Source organism: Peromyscus leucopus, chromosome 12, assembly GCF_004664715.2.
Source record: "Peromyscus leucopus breed LL Stock chromosome 12, UCI_PerLeu_2.1, whole genome shotgun sequence".
Lineage (NCBI taxonomy): Eukaryota > Metazoa > Chordata > Mammalia > Rodentia > Cricetidae > Peromyscus > Peromyscus leucopus.
Genome location: NC_051073.1, coordinates 75767426 through 75790068, shown reverse-complemented (window position 1 = coordinate 75790068; position 22643 = coordinate 75767426). Strand labels below are relative to the sequence as shown.

The 22643-nt window shown below is 42.5% G+C and overlaps 1 long non-coding RNA gene and 1 pseudogene across 1 annotated transcript; both read right to left on the bottom strand.

The window, feature by feature from the left end:
* Window positions 1-564: 564 nt before the first annotated feature.
* On the bottom strand, window positions 565-1511 carry LOC114688601 (annotated as a pseudogene).
* A 9677-nt stretch (window positions 1512-11188) lies between these two features.
* LOC119088819 lies at window positions 11189-19733 on the bottom strand. Its single transcript, XR_005092559.1, has 3 exons — window positions 19232-19733; window positions 14650-14914; window positions 11189-11868 (listed from the first exon to the last, which is right to left on the bottom strand). It is a non-coding gene; the product is annotated as an uncharacterized LOC119088819 (long non-coding RNA).
* Window positions 19734-22643: the final 2910 nt, after the last annotated feature.

Genomic DNA, 22643 nt, shown 5'->3' with positions numbered 1-22643 from the left:
CCAGTGAGGCAGTACATCATTTATTTGTATCATGAAACTTCAATAGCCCACAATTTATATATTAGAAAATGGGAAAGGTCAATGTGTAAGTAAGGAATGCACATAACTGGGCAGGTTACTGTTACAACACTGCAAAGTACAAATGAGAAGATCTAATCCCAGCTCTTTCTGTCCTAATTCTCCATAGTCATGAGAATCCTAGCAAAAGGCGACACGTGAGGGTCTACACTGCTGATCCGGAAGATGCAGTCAAAAGCTGCTGCTTCCAGTCCCAGACCTCAAGACTAGTTCCCAAGCGAGAAGAAAAGCTGGGCAGACCAATGTTTGCCGACTGTAGAGTTGTAAGGTCCATTGGAAATGACCCAGGAGAGTTCTGCTTTGTTTACTTTTAATTAAAAGTATCTAAAATAAGATCTAGAAACAGACTGAAATCTTTTAGTTGTTATTTTCTTGTTTGTTTTAATTAGTAAGGAAACTCTCCATTCCAACTTTGCAGTAGAGAAATGTAAAAGGAATGTCATCACACATACCCAGCCTCCATTCTGCCGTATCCATTCTCCTGTGTTATTCATTATGAATTCAGCCACAAAAGTGGAAACTTGTTTGTAAGCATCCACATCCAAGCCAATCTGCTCTTGGGGTTTTTTTGGGGGGGAGAACACCCCCAAAGGCAAATACAGTCACAATCCTTCTCCAATTAACGATACCGTCTTCAAATTCTTTTCCCATCACTTGATTAAATATAGTTCTGGTGGAATCTATGGATCCCACATCAAAATCATCCAAGTATAATTTCAGGTTCTTTTCAATTTTTTTTTGGAACTGAGAAAGCAACTCTTTGTAGCATTCTGGATGTTTTGCTTGGAGCTGATTCTAAAGCGGGTACCTGCAGGACGTACTGAAGATAGTCCTCAGCCATAGTGGATAAACATGAACTCACAGTCAGTCATCTTGCCTGGAAGAGCTGACTGGAGCTGTCCACCCAGAGGCCAAGGAGGCAACTAAGGCAAAGACAGGATCTGGTGCCGGAGGGCTAATCTTATTTGGAGGCTCCAGGAATTCTCTTTATATAGGTCCTTGTGTAGGCTACATGTGAAAGCAAAAGCTCAGACTGTGAAGGAGGAAAATGTTTCAGAGCAACACCATTTCCTTTTCCTTTTATGATTCAGTAAAGCATCGAAAATGAGAGGAGGTGGAGAAGTCAGATCCCCGTAAGTTCCTGAGAACTAGAGGCCCTTCTGAGTTGCTCTGGGAATATTACCCTTGAGATGTAGATATACTAGGTTGAAAGAGGAAAAAAAAAGCTAGCTTCTTTCTTCTCATATTTATAATTTCTGATAGGAAACAATCTGGCTTTAAGCCCAACTTAGCACATACTCTTTTTAAAGTATGTGTCTCCTTTTGTTTCACGCCTGTGCCTGAGTTTATGTATATGCAGCATGTGCATGCAGTACCCATGGAAGCCAGAAGAGGGTGTTGGACCCCTTAGCACTGGAGTTACAGGCAGGCTGGTATGGGTGCTGGGATCTGAACCTGGGATCCCCTGAAATAGCAGCAAGTGCTCTTAACTTCTGAACCACCTTTCTAGTCCTTAATACATATTCTTAAATCATATACATTTCCCTGTATCTGGGTCAGAAATCATGGGAGAAATTAGAAGGAGCAATGATCCTAGAGTCACAATGCCTGGTCTCAGTTGTAGACAAGTCCTTCTTCCTGTGGCCTGAACTGTGGAAAAGGAAGCCATCCAGACTGACTTTAGGGGGCTGAGGTGAAACCAAAGGAGATGACCTAGATAATGCGCGCCTGTCACCGTGTCTGGTGAGATTAGGTGCTTTGTGGTGCTGCTCTTCATTCTTTTAAGAATTAGTGATGACTTGGCTTCTCAGTCATCTCCTGACCTCACAGTGAGTACAGAACTTTGGTAGCAATTTGGAGAGAAGCTTGGTAGAGACAGTGAAATCAGTGGCTAAAGTGATGTTGCCGACTTTGGGTTGGAGCTTAAGTCTCCTCACCTAAGTATATAGCAGTGAAGGCAGCTGCTGAATGCAAGAAGATGAGGGGCCATGCTTCTGACGGCTTCAAACTGAAGAGCCAGTGTGGGGAAATAGAGACAATTCATATCCGTGGAAAAGTCAAATGTGTTTTTACCCTCCTTCTATACATGCTGTCTGTGGTTTTGATTCTTTGCATCAGATTCCTATGAACAACTGCAAACATGGAAGACAAATTCATTTGCAACTTGTATTACAATCCGTTACCATTCGAGTTGAGGAAGAGGGGAGAGGGGCTGCTTAGGGTGCTTGGAAATAGTGGTAGCCATGGAAATACATGAGAGTTGTTGATTCAAAGCCCTGGCTGATCTGTTTTAAACGTACCTCCAACTTTGCACTAGAGGCCACAGGTCCCACAATCTCAGCCAGTGACAGCAACTGTGAAACCACCCTCCTGTACAAATGGTTGTACAACTTTCCACAACAGGAAGATTATATTAATCTTCTTCTTGAGAGCTCTCCAGGCCCGAGCCCTACTACTTTCCATGCTTCTCTTCCTTCCTCCCAAGTCCTGAATTACTTACTCTCTCTCAGCTTGCCAGTTTCTTCTGGCTCCCTGGGCTATCTCCTCACATCTACCTAACATAGAATCTTCTTTTTGGAGTATCCATACAGAACAGAAGAATTCATGGTTATAGGGCCACCATAGTTCTATTAAATTTTGCCATGCAAAGTTCCTCTGTGACTATTTCTGTTAGCCACAGAATCACAAGGCCATGGGCAAACTGCTTTCTGGCTTCTAATTAGATTTGAGCATCCTAAGGACCACTGAAACAATAGGAGGATTGTACACACACACACACACACACACACACACACACACACACACTCACTCCTATGATGCTCAGAATTTCTGACAAAGTAATGGAAGAATGCAGCTTACGAATTTCAATAAAGTCTTCTGTGGTCAAGGGTATCTTCTGCATCTCTTATTATTTACTCCTCTACCTATTTCCCAAGTCTGGACCCAAGAAAAGCAAATAGTTCATCTTTGTTGAATAAGTGAAAAGCTTACTTCAAAATAGGGGTCCAACTATATTTAGATTTTATATTTCTGAAATATTAGTCCAAAAATGAGATGTTTTAAAGTTTTTAAATAGAATTTTGTTGCTTTATTTAACTTATTTTGGAGGGTTTCCAATTAATTACATTTTAAGACTAGATGAAAGAGAAAAAGAAAAAATTTCACCATCACCACTAAAAAAAAAAGAAGAAAATAAAAATGGAATTTTGTATATCAAATAAAGTGTAAAAGGTCTAGAGGCAGAGTAGTACACAGAGGGAAGTGAGGGTAAGAGGCATGTAGCTGACCAAGAAGTACATACAAGGGCATGGAAAGTATCATTCACTACCACTACATGTATGTGTAGAATTTTGTGTAGAATAGAGCCTACCCCAATACACTCTGAGCAGGTCAACCATACTAGGTGGAAACTGAAAACCATACATTCATTACATTACTCCATAAATGTAGACTAAGGAACAATGTATCAGGACTGTTGTGTACTAGGCTTAAAAGAAAAAAAAAAAAAAAACCTTTCCAGCCTACAAAGAGTTTTCAGTCCAGGAAAAACTATAGCATGAGATACATAGTACAAGGATCTATTGAATGGAATGGTTAGAACTCTAGTAGGTCCAAATATAGAGATATTTCCTGAATTATAAACTAAGGCAGTTGTAGTCTGAGCTGTGCAATAGTTTTGAAGCGCTGAAATTTATCTATTGTGAATTAAGTGAGGCAGACTGATTGGAAAGAGAAATGATGGAAAGAGATTTGCCAATATTTCCATATTTAAAAAGTCCTTAGGCTCAGGGTCTGGTATTTATAATAGCTGTAGGGCAGCTGGTTAGCAGCTTGCCCAGGTTCAATCCCCAGCAACACAAACATGAAAGAAAAACATGGCCTGACTAGGCTTTTCTTTGTGCTTAATAATGAATTAAGAACTTCATCCCTTTGTACATTTTTTTTTTGCTGTCAGTGTTTTGATTATCAGTGTGTATATCCTTGTGTATTTTCGTTGAACTCGTAAAAGTACTCCCATGTCCAACTATCTACGCTTGTAATAAGCCAGCCTCTCAATACTCAAGGTATAGAATAGTAATCATGTGGTTTTGTGTGTGTGTGTGTGTGTGTGTGTGTGTGTGTGTGTGTGTGTGTGTGTTTCTCACAACCCTGACATTTGTCAGGACCCAATAGGGTTAACTGGTATTTATTCCTTAATGTCTAGGATTTGGCTGAGATGACTTAAAACAGTTGGGACTCTTTTCCATTCTGACCAAGCAACAGTTGTGATAGGAAACAAGAGGACAGAACCCCAGACCATCCCAGCTGATGAAGAGCCAGGGTGATGCAAGCTGCAAGACAAGGTAAGTAAGTTTCAAAAGAAAGCACTGAGGTCAACTTCCTCCTCCAGAGGAGGAACCTGAGAATTTGCTGGGCTTTTTGCTGCTTCCTTGGAAGTGACATGGGGGAGTTCTGACTCTGCTTGGCTCTTTCACGTCTCTGAATTTAGCATAACTACTTCCCTGTTCTGAAGCCCAGACCAAGGCAAATTCTCTGTCAAGAAAGATGGTCTTCACATATACAAAATAAGGAGACGATCTCTTCAAGGTATGGTTGAAGAAAAGTTTTTTTTTTTTTTTTTTTTTTTTTTTTTTTGGACAGGGTTTCCTGTATCTCACTCTGTAGACCAGGCTGGCCTTGAACTCACAGATATCTGCCTGGCTCTGCCTCCCAAGTGCTGGGATTAAAGGCATGCGCCTCTACCGCTTGGCAAGGAAAAGTTTTTTATTGTATATATGTACAGCCAGAGGTATCTGGAAGAGTCCAGAGAAGGGAGAGAAAATTGTAGACTAAACATGACCAGTATACTGAACTGGGCCATGGGGGGATGTGAGGGGAGTGCCATGAGAGAGGTCCAAGAACCAAGAGAGAAGAGAACCAAGACAGGGGCCAGAGAGATGGCTCAGTGGTTAAGAGCACTGGCTGTTCTTCCAGAGGTCCTGAGTTCAATTCCCAGCAAACACATAGCTGCTCACAACCATCTGTAATGAGATCTGGTGTCCTCTTTTGGCACGCAGGCATACATGCAGGTAGAACACTGTATACATAATAATAAATAATTCTGAAAAAAAGGGAGAGAGAATCAAGACAACAAAAAGAAGGCACATCTCCAAATCACAGGGTCCTATAGGGATGAGAAGCTGGGGAAAGGGAAGGCCATGAGCTGGAGAAGTTTAGGGGAAGGGGTTGGGGTGAGAAGAGCTGACAGGAGTCATGGACTCTATAACAGGTATTCACAATGCTGAGAGAGCCTAGAGGTCTGGAACTCACTTGGTAGCCCAGGCTGGCCTCGAACTCACAGAGATCCGCCTGCCTCTGTCTCCCAAGTGCTGGGATTAAAGGAGTGCACCACCACCGCCCGGCTCCAGCATGTTCTTTGGTGTGTTAATAGGTACCACAGTCAGCCATTTGTCTCCAGTTTCTTTTGGACCTGACACACTAATAACACAGTTGAAGCACAAAAGAATGAGAGAAATAAGCACAAGAATTCACCTGTGTGTCTTTCATGACCTCCTTCAGTCCTGTGGGGTCAGGCCTTCATGGTCAGAAAGATCCATTGGAGACAAACCCATCCCCCCAGTTCCCTGGGTTATTTTTGTTGATTGGTTGGTTTGGTCTTAAAAAAAATAAAAAAAAACACTGGAGGCTCAGAGTGACAAGGTTCAGGGTAGGAGTGCATTTTCACTGAGGTCCAGGCTATCCTATGAGCACAAATGTAAGCAGGAGTTCCCCTAATTTTCTTCCCGTGTTCCGGAGGAAGGCTCAGGAGGGTTCTGCAGAGACCCAACTAGTTGTGAACTCAGTGAGTGGATCGATACCTGAGAAGCAGAGAAGCATCACGCAACCTGGGGTGGAACGTTATCTAAGGGTACAGAGGCACAAGGAGATGAAAGGGGAAAGGATGGGGGAAGTGAAGCCGGGAATGGGAAGCCAGGGGAGAGGTTATCTTTAAGGATACAGCCAGGAAACCCCTGTTGTTTTACTGTCGGCTTGGCAGCTGCACCTGAATCTAGGGCTATTTTTAGCTGCTGTCTACAGCTCTGCAGTCAGTGCCCCTCTACTCAGGCTGTGGCTGCTGGGACTTCCCGTCCTTCTGACATCAGTTCTGCCACAGGTTTTAACTAAGTCTCTATCATTCTATTTACCAATAAAGACTTGGGAGTCAGATGATGGGGTGAAAACCTGCTAGCTCAGAGAAGCCTAAAAGCAACCAACTGACTGACCTTCCTCTTTGGCTAGTGACCCAGCAAGAGTATCTCTCCAGCTGTTCCAAACCCAAAAGACTGCCAGTATTCTATATCTCTCTACTACTTCCTGTCTTTCTGCCTGGCTCCCTCATACTCTCTATGGCTAAATCCTGTCAACTATTTGCAGGCTCTGGAGGTTTTAACTCTAACATAGTAAAATTACATATAACAAACAAGAATTACAGTTATGGGCTGGAGAGATGGTTCAGTGGTTAAGAGCACCGGCTGCTCTTCCAGAGGAACCAGGTTCAATTCCTAGCACCCACATGGCAACTCATAACTGCCTGTAACTCCAGTTCCAGGGGATCTGACACCTTCACACACACATACATGCAGGCAAAACATGAATGCATGTAAAATAAAAATTAAATTAAAAAAAGAATTACAGTTACAATATCTAGTCTATTTGTATTTTGTGAATTTAAGGAAAATATCTATCTTATATTGGTGAGTCTAAAGTTTCATATCTACCTTATCTCTTATTGTAACCAAGGAAAACCATAATTATAACTATCTAATCTTCAACTACATCAAAGACTTCAGAAGGACATAATATTACCTAAGTAAACAGGAAGAACATTGTAAGCAACTTCCAAAAATCTAAAATGTCAAAGACAGCTGCCTGGATAGTCACCCAAAGTTCTTCTGCAATGTTGGGGCATCCATCTTCAGCCTATAGGCCTAGAATCTCTCAGCCACTTCTCTATGTGTCCTGTAGAATGTCTGGCAGTTTCCTCTGTGAAGCAGGAACCTGAAGGACCATCTCATGTTGCAAAGTTCAGTGGTCACCTTCCTATGGGTCCTGTATGTCCAGTCAATACAACATTTTGTCAAGCAGTCCAGGCAAGGACAGTTTCTTGCCCAAATGGCTATTTTTGCCAAGAAAAAGATAAATTCCATATGGAGTGTCTTTGATGTCCATCTTTCTTTGAAGTAAATCAGTACTGCCAGGAGCAGACATGTCTCATTTTCCAGGAAAGTCTAAGTTTTTAAAACATTTAAAATGCCATTAAACATTAAAATCCTATATTCTGTAGGTCTTTCAAGTGTTTGAAGATTACCGAACTAATTGAAATGTATATATATATAGTTAAATGCCATATTCTGTGGGTCTTTGAAGTTTTCCTACTTTGACTACTATAACCTATAACAGAATTGAACACATATAATGTCATGGTTTGGGGCCAGAAAGATGGTTCAGTGAGCAGGGCTCTTGCTGCCAAGGGTAACAATGTGGTGGAGTGAGAGAACTGACTCCTGCAAGATGTCCTCTGACCTCCACACTTGTGTGTGGCATGTGTGCCACACCCCAAATAAATGAATGTAATATTAGTAAAAAAAAAAAAAAAGATCCTTTTTATAGAACCGAGAATCATAAACTATGACAATAACTAAATTGAACATCCACATTGTAGTTCTGTTGCTGGGTCAGTTATACTTGAGTGGATAATAGGTATAGACGTAACCCAAGAAATACTTTTTCTTCCCTTCATGTTAGCAGAAAATCACTATATAGTTATAATTGAAATTTCAACATAATGTGATCTCTGGTGATAGCAGTGATCTAAAGTAGCTGTGATTTAAGTGGAATGGAGTGTGTTTAAATGAGGTCAAAATCTGAATATATTTGCATTATGAATCTGAAAAATAAAAGGAAGATGATTGATACCTGGTATTACTGGACATAATACTTAATTATGTAGGAACATATAGGGTTTATACTGTGTAAGAAGCATTTGACAAACTGATTAATTTGTCTTTTCTCTTGCCTAAGTGCTTCCAGTGATCAATTCCTTCCTGCTCTGTGAAGCTGGACGAGCTCCTGATGTCAATCGTGGGGCAGACTGTAAACCATCATAGATTTCTGACAACTGCCTTGTCCTTCTATGCCATCTTAAAAGATCCACGGGGAGTCTTCTCATCCTGGGCCTGATGAACATAAAGAGTAAATGTGAAGGGCTACCACGTGCTCTGCCAGGGCTGTGCTCTGGACCCAGGCGCTGGGGCTCCTGGGGATTTCATGTATATGAGAAGGAAATCTGTGAAGGGCTCGAAAGTACAGAGCTTAAGACAGAGTATCACAAGGAACCTCTGTGGGAGGCTGGAAGTGTTTCAGTCTTGATGTGTATCATGTCATGATCATGTCAGTTTATATGCTTGTTCAGATTTAATAACTGTATACTTGATATTTGTGTGTTCTATTTGTATTCAGCAAAATTTTGTTAGTATAAAAATAAAGGCTACAGAGAACACTTTTAATCATGTAAACTAAGGGTGTTTTGTATTTCTATTAGTGTGTGTGTGTGTGTGTGTGTGTGTGTGTGTGTGTGTGTGTAATGTATACAGATGTACTCATCCATGTGGGCATATATGGAGGGTAGAGGGTGATATCAAGATGTCTTTTTTCTTAATCACTTCAGCCCCTTAAATATTTTAACTAAAAATTTCATTACTCTGTGTGTGTGTGTGTGTGTGTGTGTGTGTGTGTGTGTGTGTGTGTATTCAGGAGTCGGTTCTCTCCTTCCACCTGGTGGGATCCAGGGGTAGAGCCCGGATTGTCAGGTTATGAATAGGGACTTTACCTGCTGAGCCATCTCACCTTATTTTTTAAGACATGTCCCACTTTACCCATGGAGTTGAACAGTCTCCCCAGTGTACCAAGCTTTTTCTTTTGGGTCACCAAACAGCTCCCAAAGCACATTATTTGTGTCTGGAGGAAAGGATTCAGCAAGCATCAGACTCCTCACATGATGAAGGATTGGTCAGTCATGGGGGTGGGAAGGGTCTCTGCACCTCAAGACCAAAACCAAGGACTTGCATCACTAATGGCCAAGGCTTGTCCTCTGAGTCAGGTGACCAGGTCTGATCCAGGTTCTAGGTTTATTTTGTTGTGTCACCACAGGCGAGTTTAGAATCTCTCTGCATTTCCCTTTACTTTACTTAGAAAATGAACAGGGCTCTGTTCCCCAAGATCTAACCCAGCTCTGCAGCAGAACACCCTTGGCAGCCTTCCCTGCCCCTGCTCCTGTCTCCTGCAGATCCCACAGCTCTTCCCTTCTAACCACCCTCCCCAAACTTGTTGCTTTGTCTGAGACTCCAACCCCAGCAGGCACCCCCTGCTAAACCCATGGGTCTGTTCCTTCCAGGGCAACTAGTAGGCTGAAGGCAGACACATACTTCACCTAATGCTCTGGAGATCCAATGCCCCCAGTCTCATTCACAGCTCTGTGGCTGGAAACCTGCTATGGCATCCCTTTCCTCTCTGACCCCATCCCCAATGGATCACAAAGACCTTCTCCTCCAATCTTCCGTCTCTCAACTCAGTATCCCAGTCTCCAACACCAGCAGGCATTCCCTGAGAACACACCAGCTGAACAGGCCAGGAAATGAGGCAACACACATCCATCACACTCTCTGAAAGTCCAGAGAGGAAACAGAAACTAAGGAACAAAACACCCACCAACAAAGACAGATCTAGAATTCATCACCCATAACTATAATCATCCCAAACCTAGGTGCCAGCATAAAAACACAATCAATAACAGCCAGGGCAGTAAAGGTTCACTGGATCCCAGCTATCCTATCAGAGCAGACCCTGAAAACTCTAACATAGCTGAAGCAAACAGGGCAAGGAAATGAATACATATCTTAAAGAAATCCAACAAAACAAAAACAAACAGTTGCAGGAAACAAAATTGTTCAAGACCTGAAAGTAGAAACAGAATCAATAATCAAATGGAGGGAATTCTGGAAATTAAAAGTTTAGAAATTTGAACAGAAACTACAGAAGCAAGCTCTACCAACAGAACACTAGAAATCAAAGAGAGAATCTCAGGCATTGAAGATAAAATAGAAGAAATAGACACATTAGTCAAAGAAAATGTTAAATCTAAAAAACTCCTGACACAAAACATCCAAATCTCAGACACTGTGAAGAGACCAAACCTAGGAACAATAGGAATAGAAGAAGAAGAATCCCAGCTCAAAGAAACAGAAAATATTTCCAACAAGATCACAGAAGAAAATTGGAATGCCTATAAAGAATGAAATGTCTATAAAGTTACAAGAAGTATACAGAGAACCAAACAGGGCTGGAGGGATAGCTCAGCTGTTAAAGGCTAGGCTCACAACCAAAATATAAGAGAACAAAACAGATTGGTGTTCAAACAGAAAAGAAAGTCCCCTCACCACATAATAACCAAAATACATACAGGAGAAAGAATATTGAAAGCTGCAAGGGAGAAAGACCAAATTACATATAAGAGCAGACCTGTTAGAATTACATCTGACTTCTCAATGGAGACTTTAAAAGCCATTAGGGCCTGGACTATAGGCTTAAGGGATCACAGATGCCAGCTCAGACTCCTATGCTGCACTGGCTGGTTTTGTGTCAACTTGTCACAGGCTAGAGTCACCAGAGAGGAAGGGCCTCAGTTGAGGAAATGCTTCTAGGAGAGCTAGCTGTAAGGCATTTTCTTAATTAGCGATTGATAGGGGAGGGCCCAGCCCATTGTGAGTGGTACCATCCCTGGGCTGGCAGTTCTGAGGTCTTTAAGAAAACAGGCTGAGAAAACCATGTGAAGCAAGTCAGTAAGCAGCACCCCTCCATGGATTGTGCATCTGCTTCCACCTCCAGGATCCTGCCTTGTTTGAGTTCCTATCCTGGCTTCCTTCATGATGAACAGTGATATGGAAGTGTAAGCCAAATAAACCCTTTTCACTCCAACTTGGTTTTTGGTTATGTATGGTGTTTCATTGTAGCAATAGAAACCCTAACTAAGACATTTACCCTGAAAAACTTTCAATCACCATAGATGGAGAAAGTAAGATATTCCACAATAAATCAAATTTAAACAATACCTACCTAAAAATCCAGCTTTATAGAAGGTACTAGAAGGACAACTTCAACCTATGGAGTAGCTGCACCCATGAAAACTCAGGAAATGAATGATACCACTGAAAGGATGATAATCAGCGCTGGTGTTGGCGCTGGTTACCAGTTGAAAAGTCACAAGCCACGGCCACAACTACCAGGGTTACAGAGAGCTTTATTAGGAGGGAAAGGTGGGGGAGAGAGAGGGGAGCCAGGCCTGGGCAGGGGGAGCAGAGCAGAGCAGGGAGCAGAGAGCAGAGACAGAGAGAGGTTCGGGTCTGCATCCAGCTTTTTTAAGGCGCAGATTGCTTGACCATGCTGCATGTACGTAGTTGCCAGTGCCCCCTGATGATATCAGATGCAAGACTCCAAGGCGTGAGGGCAGGATCCTAACATTCCAGACTTTTTTCTTATTATAAAAAAGTGAGTGAACAGGAATAGGGGTATTGTTCCTCCCAGGAAAAACTGCTTCTAGTTGACTTGGTGGGTGTTGGTTGGCGCTTGGGGGGGGGTAGGGAAGGGGGCTTCTGGGGTACACAGGTGTCCTGGGATGGTGGGCCATCCTGCTGCCCTGGAGACATCCATCCCTCTTGGCTTGTCACTCTGGCCACTTTTGTGTCTGACAGGATGCTGGTGAGACAGAAAAAGCCTGAAGTAGATCTGACCTGTCCAGATGGATTTAAGCTGGTTTCTGGAGCTTGGGAAAATTTTTTAACATGTTAAAAAGCAGCCATGAGAAAATTAGTGGCCATTGTTTAGTACTCTGCTTATATTGGTTGGTGTTATGAGAGAGACAGAGCAAGAGTCTGTCCTATGGGACCTCAGAAATAGGTAATAGTATAGGGGAGTTTGACTTCAGACAGTGTCATATCCATTCTATTTGTTCTATAACACCACATGTCACTCTCACCTCAGCCCCACAATTCAGCTCAGTAGTTGAGGAGGGCTGGAGAGGTGGCTATGGATCCTATTCCCTGATCACAGAAAAACAGAAATGGTCAATGACAACCCAGGTCTGAGTCAGCAAAGCAATTCCGTGTCTAGTCACAGTGATTAATCTGGGGATGACCACTTGGGGCAATGAAAGTTAGGAACAGGGTTTTATTGAGACTGTTAGAAAACCAGACTTGCTATTTTTTCTGCTGGGAATTCTAGCTGAAAAGGTGATGCCCAAGTCCAAGCTGCCATGGGCCACAGTGCACATGAAGCCATCACAGATACAGAGTCACAACAAAGACAGATTGACTCCTAAGGACACTAATTCAGAGACCTTTAAGGCTGTTCTGTATAGTCTTCCATTTCTGTACCAATATTATCCCAGTTGTACTTAAGCCAAGTTGATTAAGGTTGAATCAGACTAAATTCTCAGTGGAGGGACTCCAGGCTGATCAAATTGTCTAGGCAGCTCTCAATTTAAATTCAGTAAAGATACAGTCCCTCTATCTCATTTATCAGCTGGGTTATTATGTTATAAACCTAAAACTAGAATGCCTTATGTGAAATTTTTGCTTGAAAACTTATCATTGCAACTGAGGGCACACAAGCTTACCGCCTTCTAGACTGAGACAACAGAGGCAAACCAGGAAGATGAGCAGACCACAAAGGCTATAGCAGAGATGATCTGAGCTCCAATCAGCTCCTCTCAAACACTGTGAAGCTGGATTTATGCTTTAGCACTGAACTTGCCAGAGTCTAAACTGCTGATGCAAGCAAAACTGTACACTGAGAACGTGATGTTGGGAGGTAACAGTGAGCCTGCCTGCTCAGACATTTCTACAAACAGCAGGGATCTCTGTCTCAGACTGCAACTGACTCTTAAGTATCATTCTCCATTCCACTGCAACTTGGGTTGCAAGTATCATGGGAGCAATGATGCCACCAGTACCACAAACACAGCATGGATAAAGAGCAGAGGATGAAAATGAATAAGCCAGTGTTGGGAACACACATTTTCAAGACCCCCTGAGCTTCAATGTTTTCAATATTCAGTATCTTTTTATTTGATACTTATATTTGATGTATAGTACAAGTTTGGGATACTTTATTATTATAAAATTTCTGTCTCCCCAGCTACAGTGTGAATTCCTTCAGGCACAGGACCTTATCTTCCTATACATACAATAGATCTGACATAAAATAGATGAAAATATCAGGTAGAAGAGAGAGAGACAGAGACAGAGACAGAGACAGAGACTGTGGTGGTATGGTGTTCCCCAAAATATTGTGCAAGCTAATAATCTTATCTGGGGTCAGAGAAGAGAACAGCCACAATATTAAACATAGAGGATAGGCAGTGGTAGCACACGCCTTTAATCCTAGCATTCCAGAGGCAGAAATCCCTCTGGATCTATGTGAGTTCAAGGCCACATTGGATACAGCCAAGCATGGTGACTCATGCCTTTAATCTTAGAAAGTGAGCCTTTAATCCCAGGGAGTGATGGCAGGAGGCAGAAAGGTATATAAGGCGTGAGGACTAGAAACTAGAAGCTTTTGGCATGGTTAACCTTTTAGGCTTTTGAGCAACAGTTCAGCTGAGAGCCATTTGGATGAGGACACAGGATCACATGAGGACTGTCGTCGTGAGGAAGCTGTGACTTGTTCTGTTTCTCAGATCATTCAGTGTTCACCCCAATACCTGGCTCAGGTTTGATTTTATTAATAAAACTCTTTAAGATTCATGTTACAAGAGACAGAGACAGAGACAGACAAAGAGGGAGGAAGGGAGGGAGAGGGAGAGGGAGGGAGAGGGAAGGGGAGGGAGGGATGGAGGGAGGAAAGGAGGGAGGGAGACAGAGAGAGAGAGGTGTTTTGAAGGAAAATTCTGATGACATTACCTAAATACTCAAAGACATCAATTCTTGTAAACTAGCCAAGCTGGACAACGCTTAGCATCCAAGATCAGATGATACAGGACACATCTAGGTAAGTATTTTAATGTGAGAAATGATGCCTTACCTATGGTGATATTTTATTTTATTTGTACTGAAATGTGATTTTATTTGTATGTTAATAAATAAAGTTGCCTGGGGGTCAGAGCTAATAACAAGCCATAGCAGAAACTGGGCGGTGGTGGTGCATGCCTTTAATCCCAGCTCTTGGGAGGCAGAGCTAGGCAGATCTCTGTGTGTTCAAGGATACAGCCAGCATTGGAGACACATGCCTTTAATCTCAATACCAACCATAGAAGACCTGGAGGTCTGTACAGACAGGCAGTGACAAGGCGGTCATGTGGTTGGGTTTACAACCAATGAGAAGGCAGGATAGATAGAAAGTCTAAAAAAAAGACAGACAGGAAGTAGCTCTCTTGCTGAGGAGGACAGAAGCGGCAGTGAAGGTTTTTAGCTCTTGGGCTTTCATCTTTGCATTGGCTCTCTGTTTCTTATTTAGTAAGACGGTTACACCTACACTTACCTGTGGATAAGGCTTCCTCCCAAACATCTCCCTCACCAGGCTGATGAATATTCCAGGATGTTTGGGGAAGTAAAGAGATCTCTTCAGGTGATGCTAATCTCATGTCCATGTCCATGTGATTGCTCTGGAATTGGTACTGAGGGATGAAGCAGATTTTGCCTTGTCTGAAAATGTCCTTGATGATCTCTTCCATGTCAATTTCATCTTGCATGTTCAAAAAGATGGAAATTCTTTTGGAATTCTGATACTGACTGTGGACAATCACCTAAGTGGAAAATGATGGCAATTATAACTTTTAAGACTATAGTTTTTATAAACTAGTAACTTCTCTTACTAATTTCTCTCTTTTGTTGCAGCCTTTTCTAAGTAAAAGTGGTACAGTGAGTTAATGCTATGTCTTGATACCTGGCTTTTATTTCCATACTCAAGATTTGCATATTCAATGATCCCTTTATCTCTCTGGTAGGCCTGTTGTCTGTATGGAAACTCATTAAGAAGACATGAAGTGGAAAAGCTGTCTATCTTCAGACTTGCAGATGTGATCCCAGTTTCCAGTACATGTCAGAGACTTATTAGAGGATTTTGGTTTATTTTCTCTTTGAAAGTTGGATCTCACCAATTTTCCAGTCCTTGGATTGTTTGGTATTTCTCCCACCAATTTTAGCTCTTTAGGCCCAACCAAGACCTAACCTTCCTGACTTCTGCATAACCTTTACTACATTTAGAATGATACACAACTCAGCGCTTCAGTCTATAGGAGGTAAGTCATGAGTCAATCACTGCTTATGTGTCCTAAACCATTCCACAAGCTCCCACAGAGAACATGCCCTATAACAGTCTCTATCAATGCTATTCCGTTCAACTGGGTGTTCAGAAAGTTCATTAAAATGGGCCAAGGGCTCCTCATTTAAGAATCCTTATTTAGTAGAATCACTCATCAGGCAAAGAGAGCTAAGTTTTGCTCAAAACCCTAGGAACTTACCAGACTCAGAAGTTGGCCCTTAACTCCCTTTTTTTCTCTATTCCTTTTCTGTTCTTTCCTGTCCTCCAAGCTAAGAGAAGGATAATGCAAACACAGCTTACAAATATGACTGGCAGAAAGATCAGTAAAGAAAGCCAAGTTACATGTAATACTGTAAGAACAAAATGAGAACAAAATGCCTCCATCTTAGAAATAAGGCCTAAGCTTTCTCCATTTTAGGTATAGGCCTTGAGTTACTGGAACCAGTCAACCCAGATTCCAGAAATTAGAAAGTGCAAAAGTACAGAGTCACAAGGTATTCATTCCGTGATGACTGTTGAACCAAGGAATGTTCCAACCCTGGTTTCCAGGGTAACTGACCACAGAAATGTCCTCACCTGAGGGCAGTCAATGAGAAATAGTGATGGGCAACCACCCCCTTAGAAGTAAGATTAAACCATGATTTCTAGAAAGTCCCTAGAAGCGAGCCAATCAGAATTGTGCCCTTACTAGCACCCCTAAATGATGTAATCTTGTGGTTTTTGCCTTTAAAAACTGAGCTTGCAGAAAGGTGGGCACTTCCTTCAGCCTCCACTGCATTGGATGTATTGGACAAAGTCCCTGCCTAGGCTTGTATTGCTTTCAGATATCCCAAATTAAACTTTGCTTTTGCATTCCGGCATACTGGTCTTTGGTGGTCTCTCTGGGGGTCGTGATCTGGTCACAATAATACAAAGGGAAGAGAGAAGTGAAGCAAAGCATAACAAACCAGGGCTGAGGAAGAAAGTCAACCCCCCGGTTTCTGAAAAGCTGTAAAGCTACTGAAAGGCTCGGCATAAGTGAAGAAAATGGAAAGGGGGAACCCAGATTTGGAGGAGGCCCAAGGCTTTGACACCACTTACTATATGAGAAAGTACTTTTCCCAATCTCTTTAAAGCAGAGGATAGAAACCCAAGAGCTGAATAGGCAGTAAGGCACACAGCTACAATTCTGTGTGAGACTATGCACATGCATTTGCCTTCCTGCCTCAAGCCCACTTTCATGCTATTTGTTAAGAAGGGAGGAAAAAAGGAAACCTGTCAAAACAATAAAGACAACAAAGCAGAAATTTGACTGATTCCTGTAAGACAGAGGGAGAACGAGACAGCATTTACAGACAAAGCAGCACTAAAACATGGACACAGGAGGTAGGCAGAATCCATTCTTCCCTGACAATTCCGACCTGTGTCTACAAAAATGGGGCTTCCTGTAGCTAACACACTTTCATTCATAAGTATACACAGACAAAAAGGGTCAGGAGTTTCATTCAGTGGTAGAAGGGCTTTGCTACCATGCACAAGGTTCCCAGTTGATGCCCAGTACCCCCAAAGGACATAAATGTGCACAGCCAATAAATGATTTTCAAAAATTTTGAAAAGCCAAAGTACAAAATAGAAAGATTTCTAAAATGAAAAATGGAAGGAAAAAAAATGATTCAGTGTTAAACAGATAATTTTAAAAAAATGAAGATTATTTTTAATTTCTAGTTTTCTCAGACAAGCTGAAAACAATAACTGAATCTCTAAAACATCAATAGGTTGCTATGGGAAGGAAGCAGTAAGAAATAATTATTGGAAATTAAAACCACGATTAACAAAATGAAAACAATCTAGCCAGGCCAGTTTCAAGTCCCCAGAAATGATGGTGCCAGCTCCAGGAACAAAAGAACAGAGTCAGGATGTCTGATGGTAACCAATTAACCACGAGATGCCCCTCTCCAGAGATAATAAGACCAGACCCCGGAGATGAGTTTTAAAACTCCTGACAGGGCAAACAGATAAGATAAAATAAGATAAAGTCCAGACTCGGGAAAAATTTGACCAATCAAGGATGGACCCATACTAACCCCCTCCCCTCTAAGAAATTTTATGGGTTTTGCCTATAAAAACTAACTTCCCCAAGAGAGAGGCACTCCTCCCTGCCTCACTGTATTGGGTGTAGGAATGAGTCCCTGTCTAGACTAGTATCTGCAGAATAAACCTTGCTGTTGCATTCTGGACATCCAAGATCTTCGGTGGTCTCTTTGGGGGGTCACAATCTGGGCATAACAGTAACCATGTCTTAAACTTTGTTGTACACACAGGACTGAATTAATTATCATCAGAAAACTTTTTCTCAAAATGTGCTGTGCTTAAATATGCCCAACATAAACTGTCCTTTGTTAGCATCTAGAAGTTTGAACCAACAACAGCCACTGAGTTGTGTTGAGGAAGGCTTACTTCTTGCTTCACACTGATGATACCCTTATGGCCTCTGTGATCACAGAGATCACTGGAGTGGGTTTTGAGGTTTCAAAATCCCACAGCCCATGACATCCAGTCTCTCTCATTCTCTCTCTCTCTCATTCTCTCTCTCTCTCTCTCTCTCTCTCTCTCTCTCTCTCTCTCTCTCTCTCCCTTCCTTTCTCCCTCCCTCCCCTACTCCATTTTGTGGATAAGATGTAAGCTCTCAGTTATTTCTCCAGTACCATGCCTGCCAGCCTGCCTGCCTCCATGCTTCCCACCATGATTACAGGCTAGTCCTCTGAAACTACAAGCAAGCCCCAAATTAAATGCTTCTTTTTATAAGTCGCCTTGGTTATGGTGTCTCTTCACAGCAACAGAACAGTAACTAAGCCACAAGATATAATACATAAATCAAAAACATCAGTCTCTAGATTGGAAGTCATAGATCTTGAACAGAATGAGGAAAAAAAATTATCAAAAACTTGAAATCAATTTAGCAATCAAATGGGAGTTGCTGGGTCTAGAGAGATGGTTCAGCAGTTTCAGAGCACTTAATGCTCTTGCAGACAACCTGGATTCAAATTATAGCAGCTACACTGGGTGGTGGTGGCGCATGCCTTTAATCATAGTACTCTGGAGGCAGAGGGTGGCTGATCTCTGTGAGTTCGAGGCCAGCCTGGTCTACAAAGGGAGTTCAGGACAGCCAGGACTACACAGAGAAACCCTGTCTTGAAAAACCAAAACCAAAACCAAACAACCAACAACAACAACAAAACAAAACAAAACAAAAAACAAACACCATAAAACCCCAAAACAAACCAAAAACAAATTACAGCACCTACATGGGGGTTTAAAGACATCCTTAACTATTTTTCCAGGGGATCTGGCACCCACTTCTGATCTCCAAAGGCACCAGGTGCACTTGCGAGTGTACACACACACACACACACACACACACACACACACACACAATGCACTTACACACATGCAGGCAAAACATTCATATATATGAACTAAAAATAAGTAAAGGTTGCCAATCACATTGGTATTTTCTTTAAAAATAATTTAAGGATGTAATCTAAAAAAGTTGAGAAGAAAAAATACATAAGAAAGAAGGCAACAAGTTCCAGATACAACCCTAATTCAGAAGCAGAAACCAGACTGTGCGGATGCAGTTGCCTCACAACATGAAAATTAATCTGCCCTTAGATGAACACAGATTATTACAATGACACAATTTAAAACTAGAAAAACAGACCCAAATTCAGTGTTCTAAGTATGGAGAAATAAAATGTAGCATATTTTTGAACAGCTGTACCACTGAGCCTTATCTTCAGCCCTCCAATTTTTCATTCACCTGCTTCCTCGACTAGATCTTCTGATCCTTCAGGGGCAACGATGATCTTTTTCATCTCTGTAACCCAATACACAGCAAAACCGTTTGCTACTAGGTGATAAACACATGTGAATGAATTAAATTTAAACCGGGAGGTGAGGGCGTGGATCGACACTCTCTGCATCTTCTTAAGCTCCCAGCAAGGCCTTTCCTCACAATAACAAAATAACTCCAAACGTGCCTGGGTCCAACCTCCCTTAGAAGCTCTGGGGCTATCCACAGGCTCCGCCCCCTGCCCTAGGAGTCCAGACAGACGCCAGGAGCATAAGTGCGCCTGTGCAGACTCGCGAGCCGAGCCCAAGCTTCCACAAGTTTAAGTCCGTTCTTGCACGTTCGGCATGAGGAGTGGGACTAACGCAGCCGCTCCTCCGCACTTCTGCCCACAAACGCTGCTTCTGCTCCGCCCGCAGGCTCCGGGCTCTGGGAGCTGCTTACAGCAGTCGCCACTGTCACGTGGCAATCACCGCCCAGGCCACGCCCATCACCTTCTGCCTAGGGGGAAGGTAAAGGGGCGTGGCCTCTGTAGACTGGCTGAGGTGCTCTGGCCTCTTAGGCTTCTGAGCCAGGCCCCTTGTCTGGTGACAGCAAAGGGCAGCATGCTGGGGCGTCCTTGGCCTTTAATGCATGGTAGCTGGGGGGACTGTGCACCAAGCCCAGGACATTTACCCTCCCTCACAGCCTACAGAGGTAGCCATGCTTCTGCAGAAGGTCCAGCAAAGGACTATACTTGCGGACTCGGTACTTGTCTAATTACCTTAATGCTGTGCAGTGCAGGGCTGAAGAGGCATTAGAAGAAGGGCAGAGCGAGCCAGATGCGCGTTCCTCATCGCCGGTGGACACTTGGCTCCTCCTGGCCAAAGGACAGAACGTTCTGCTTTACCACCAAGTGCCTGTTTCAGCCAGTTGGCTCATTACTGATAGACTTGGGGGCTGCTGTTACAGCAAGTGGCAGGCCCTTTCTGGAGAAGGATGTCCCCGTCTCTGGGAAACTCAGGACTCAGACACGCTGTTCATTATTGTCAAAGAGTTTTGCTGCTGTTGGAACCTGCTGTTCAGAGACAGATAATGCCTTTCTCTAGCAGATGTTTGACTGAGTGGAGAGAGGAGATTATAGTAAGTGGATGTGAGGAGGAGGGCTGACTCGGATTTATACCACCATCACTTTTAAAAAGTTAATTTTTCAGAGCTGGGAAGATGGTTTAGTTGGTAAAACGCTTGCCACACAAGCATGAGGAGCCGAGTTCAGATCTCCAGCACCCATGTAAAAAGGTATATAGTTCATTTCTGTCAGATCTAAATGCCTGAAGACGAAGCAAGGCAGAAGAGGGAGAACAGAGAAGAGAATTCTTACCATGGACCGTAAAACAAGCAGTGAATTCACTAACATCTGTGGTCTCATCTTTACGCTTAGAGACCTCACAATTCAGGTCAGTGGGGCCACATAATATCCATTTACCAATACTTGAACATGAGTGTGGTCTATGGATCAGCGTCCCCTGAAAGCATGCCAAGTATGGAGAATCCTGTGCCATTCCCACGCTTAGCCAGTTCAAATGGTCCTCAGGTGGTCTCTATCCGTATTAATGTTTGAGAATCACTACCATAAACCAATGTATGCAGCAATATTAATCTGCAGAAGAAATTTAAAACTTATCGTGCACGTGGTCCTAGGTTTTATCACCAACACCACACACACACGAAAATAAGCTGTAGGTGAATTGCTGCTGTTGAATTTTGGAGGCAGGCTTTTTCTAGATATCCATTGCTATTTTATGTGACTTCATATCATGGGCACATCCCTTCAGCAATAAATACATAGTCTGTCAGTATAACCGAGGGGTAAGCCTAGCATACACAAGGCTCTCGGTTTGATTGCCAGTGCAGCAAAAATAGTGATAATTTTGTCGAGTTTGGCATGGGAGAAAACATTTTTTTTATTTAATCCCAATCTTTGACAAAAATAATTTACTTCCATATGTACATTTTCATCAAGGATATCGTTGCACCAGTAAATACGTGCAACCTTAGGTGTAAAGCTCTTTGGGGTTATGAGTCTTCAGAGGGTTCTGTATGTCCTCTCACAGGTAAGGCTTCATGACAGAATCACTGATATCTCCATTTCCCCAATGTTTTCAGCCATCTATTATTTTCAGCAGAAATCAAAATCATAGGAAGACTCAATAACAAAATGGTGTCAGACACTAAGGAAAGATGTTGTAGTTGACACTGTGGAGTAGCTGAAACAAAAGAAGAGATCAAGTGTTCATATAGAAAACAGGTTGTTAAAGGTCTTACAGGCTAATGTCTGAACCTTGAAGGTTCTAGGCCATTCTGAGCTACATAGGTCCATATGAAGACCCTGACACAAAACCAAACCAAACCAAAGAAATCTCACACAGGATATCTTGAATTGGTGGCACACACCTCTAATCTCAGCATTCAGAAGACTGAGGCAGGAGGATCATCCTAAACCACAACAGAGACTGTGTCTTAAAACAAACACAGTTTCATGGTTTGAATGTGAAATTCCCCCACCCACAGCCTCATGTGTCTGAACACTTAGTCCTTATCTGGTGGCACTATTTTGGGATGCTTTGGAACATTTCTAATAAGTGGATCACTGTGGGCAGCAAAGGTCACAGGTGATATCTTGTTCTGATTTGCCTCAGTAGGATTTTAAGTAACTTCCCACCTGGTCTTCTTGCTTATTCCTTTTCCCTTCTCCAGTTTAAAGGTGGTAAAAAATAAAAATGAAAGTCCATGCTGTTTAGGAATCACCATTGTTAGAGTGCTTGCCTTGTATGCACAGAGCCTGGTGGTGATAATGTAGCTGTAATCCTAACCCTCTGCTGTGGAAACAGAAGGATCAGGTGTTAAGGTCCATACTGACTTAGCCCAATATCTCCATTCCCTCAGTTAGGAATCACACCGCAGAGGTAGTGTTGATAACTGAGATCTGTGGTGATATTTTATTTGTGCTGAAATGTGATTTTCTTTGTATGTTAAGAAATAAAGTTGCCTGGAGATCAGAGGTAAAAGCAAGCCTTTAAGCATAAGTCCAGTGGTGGTAGCACACGTCCTTAATCTGATCACATGGCAGGCAGGTCAAGGACACAGCCAATCGTGGTGACACGAGCCTTTAATCCCAGTACCAACCATAGAGACCTAGAGGTCTGTGTAGACAGGCAGTGATGAGGAAGTCATGTGGTTGGGTTTAGAGCCAATGAGAAGGCAGAACAGAAAGGTAATAAAAAGACAAGTCAGAAAGGAAGAAACTCTCTTCTCTGGGAAGCAACGAGGTGAGAGGTAAGATAAGGTCGCCATGACTCTCTGATCTCTTTAGCTATTTACCTCTGTATTTGGTTCTGTGTTT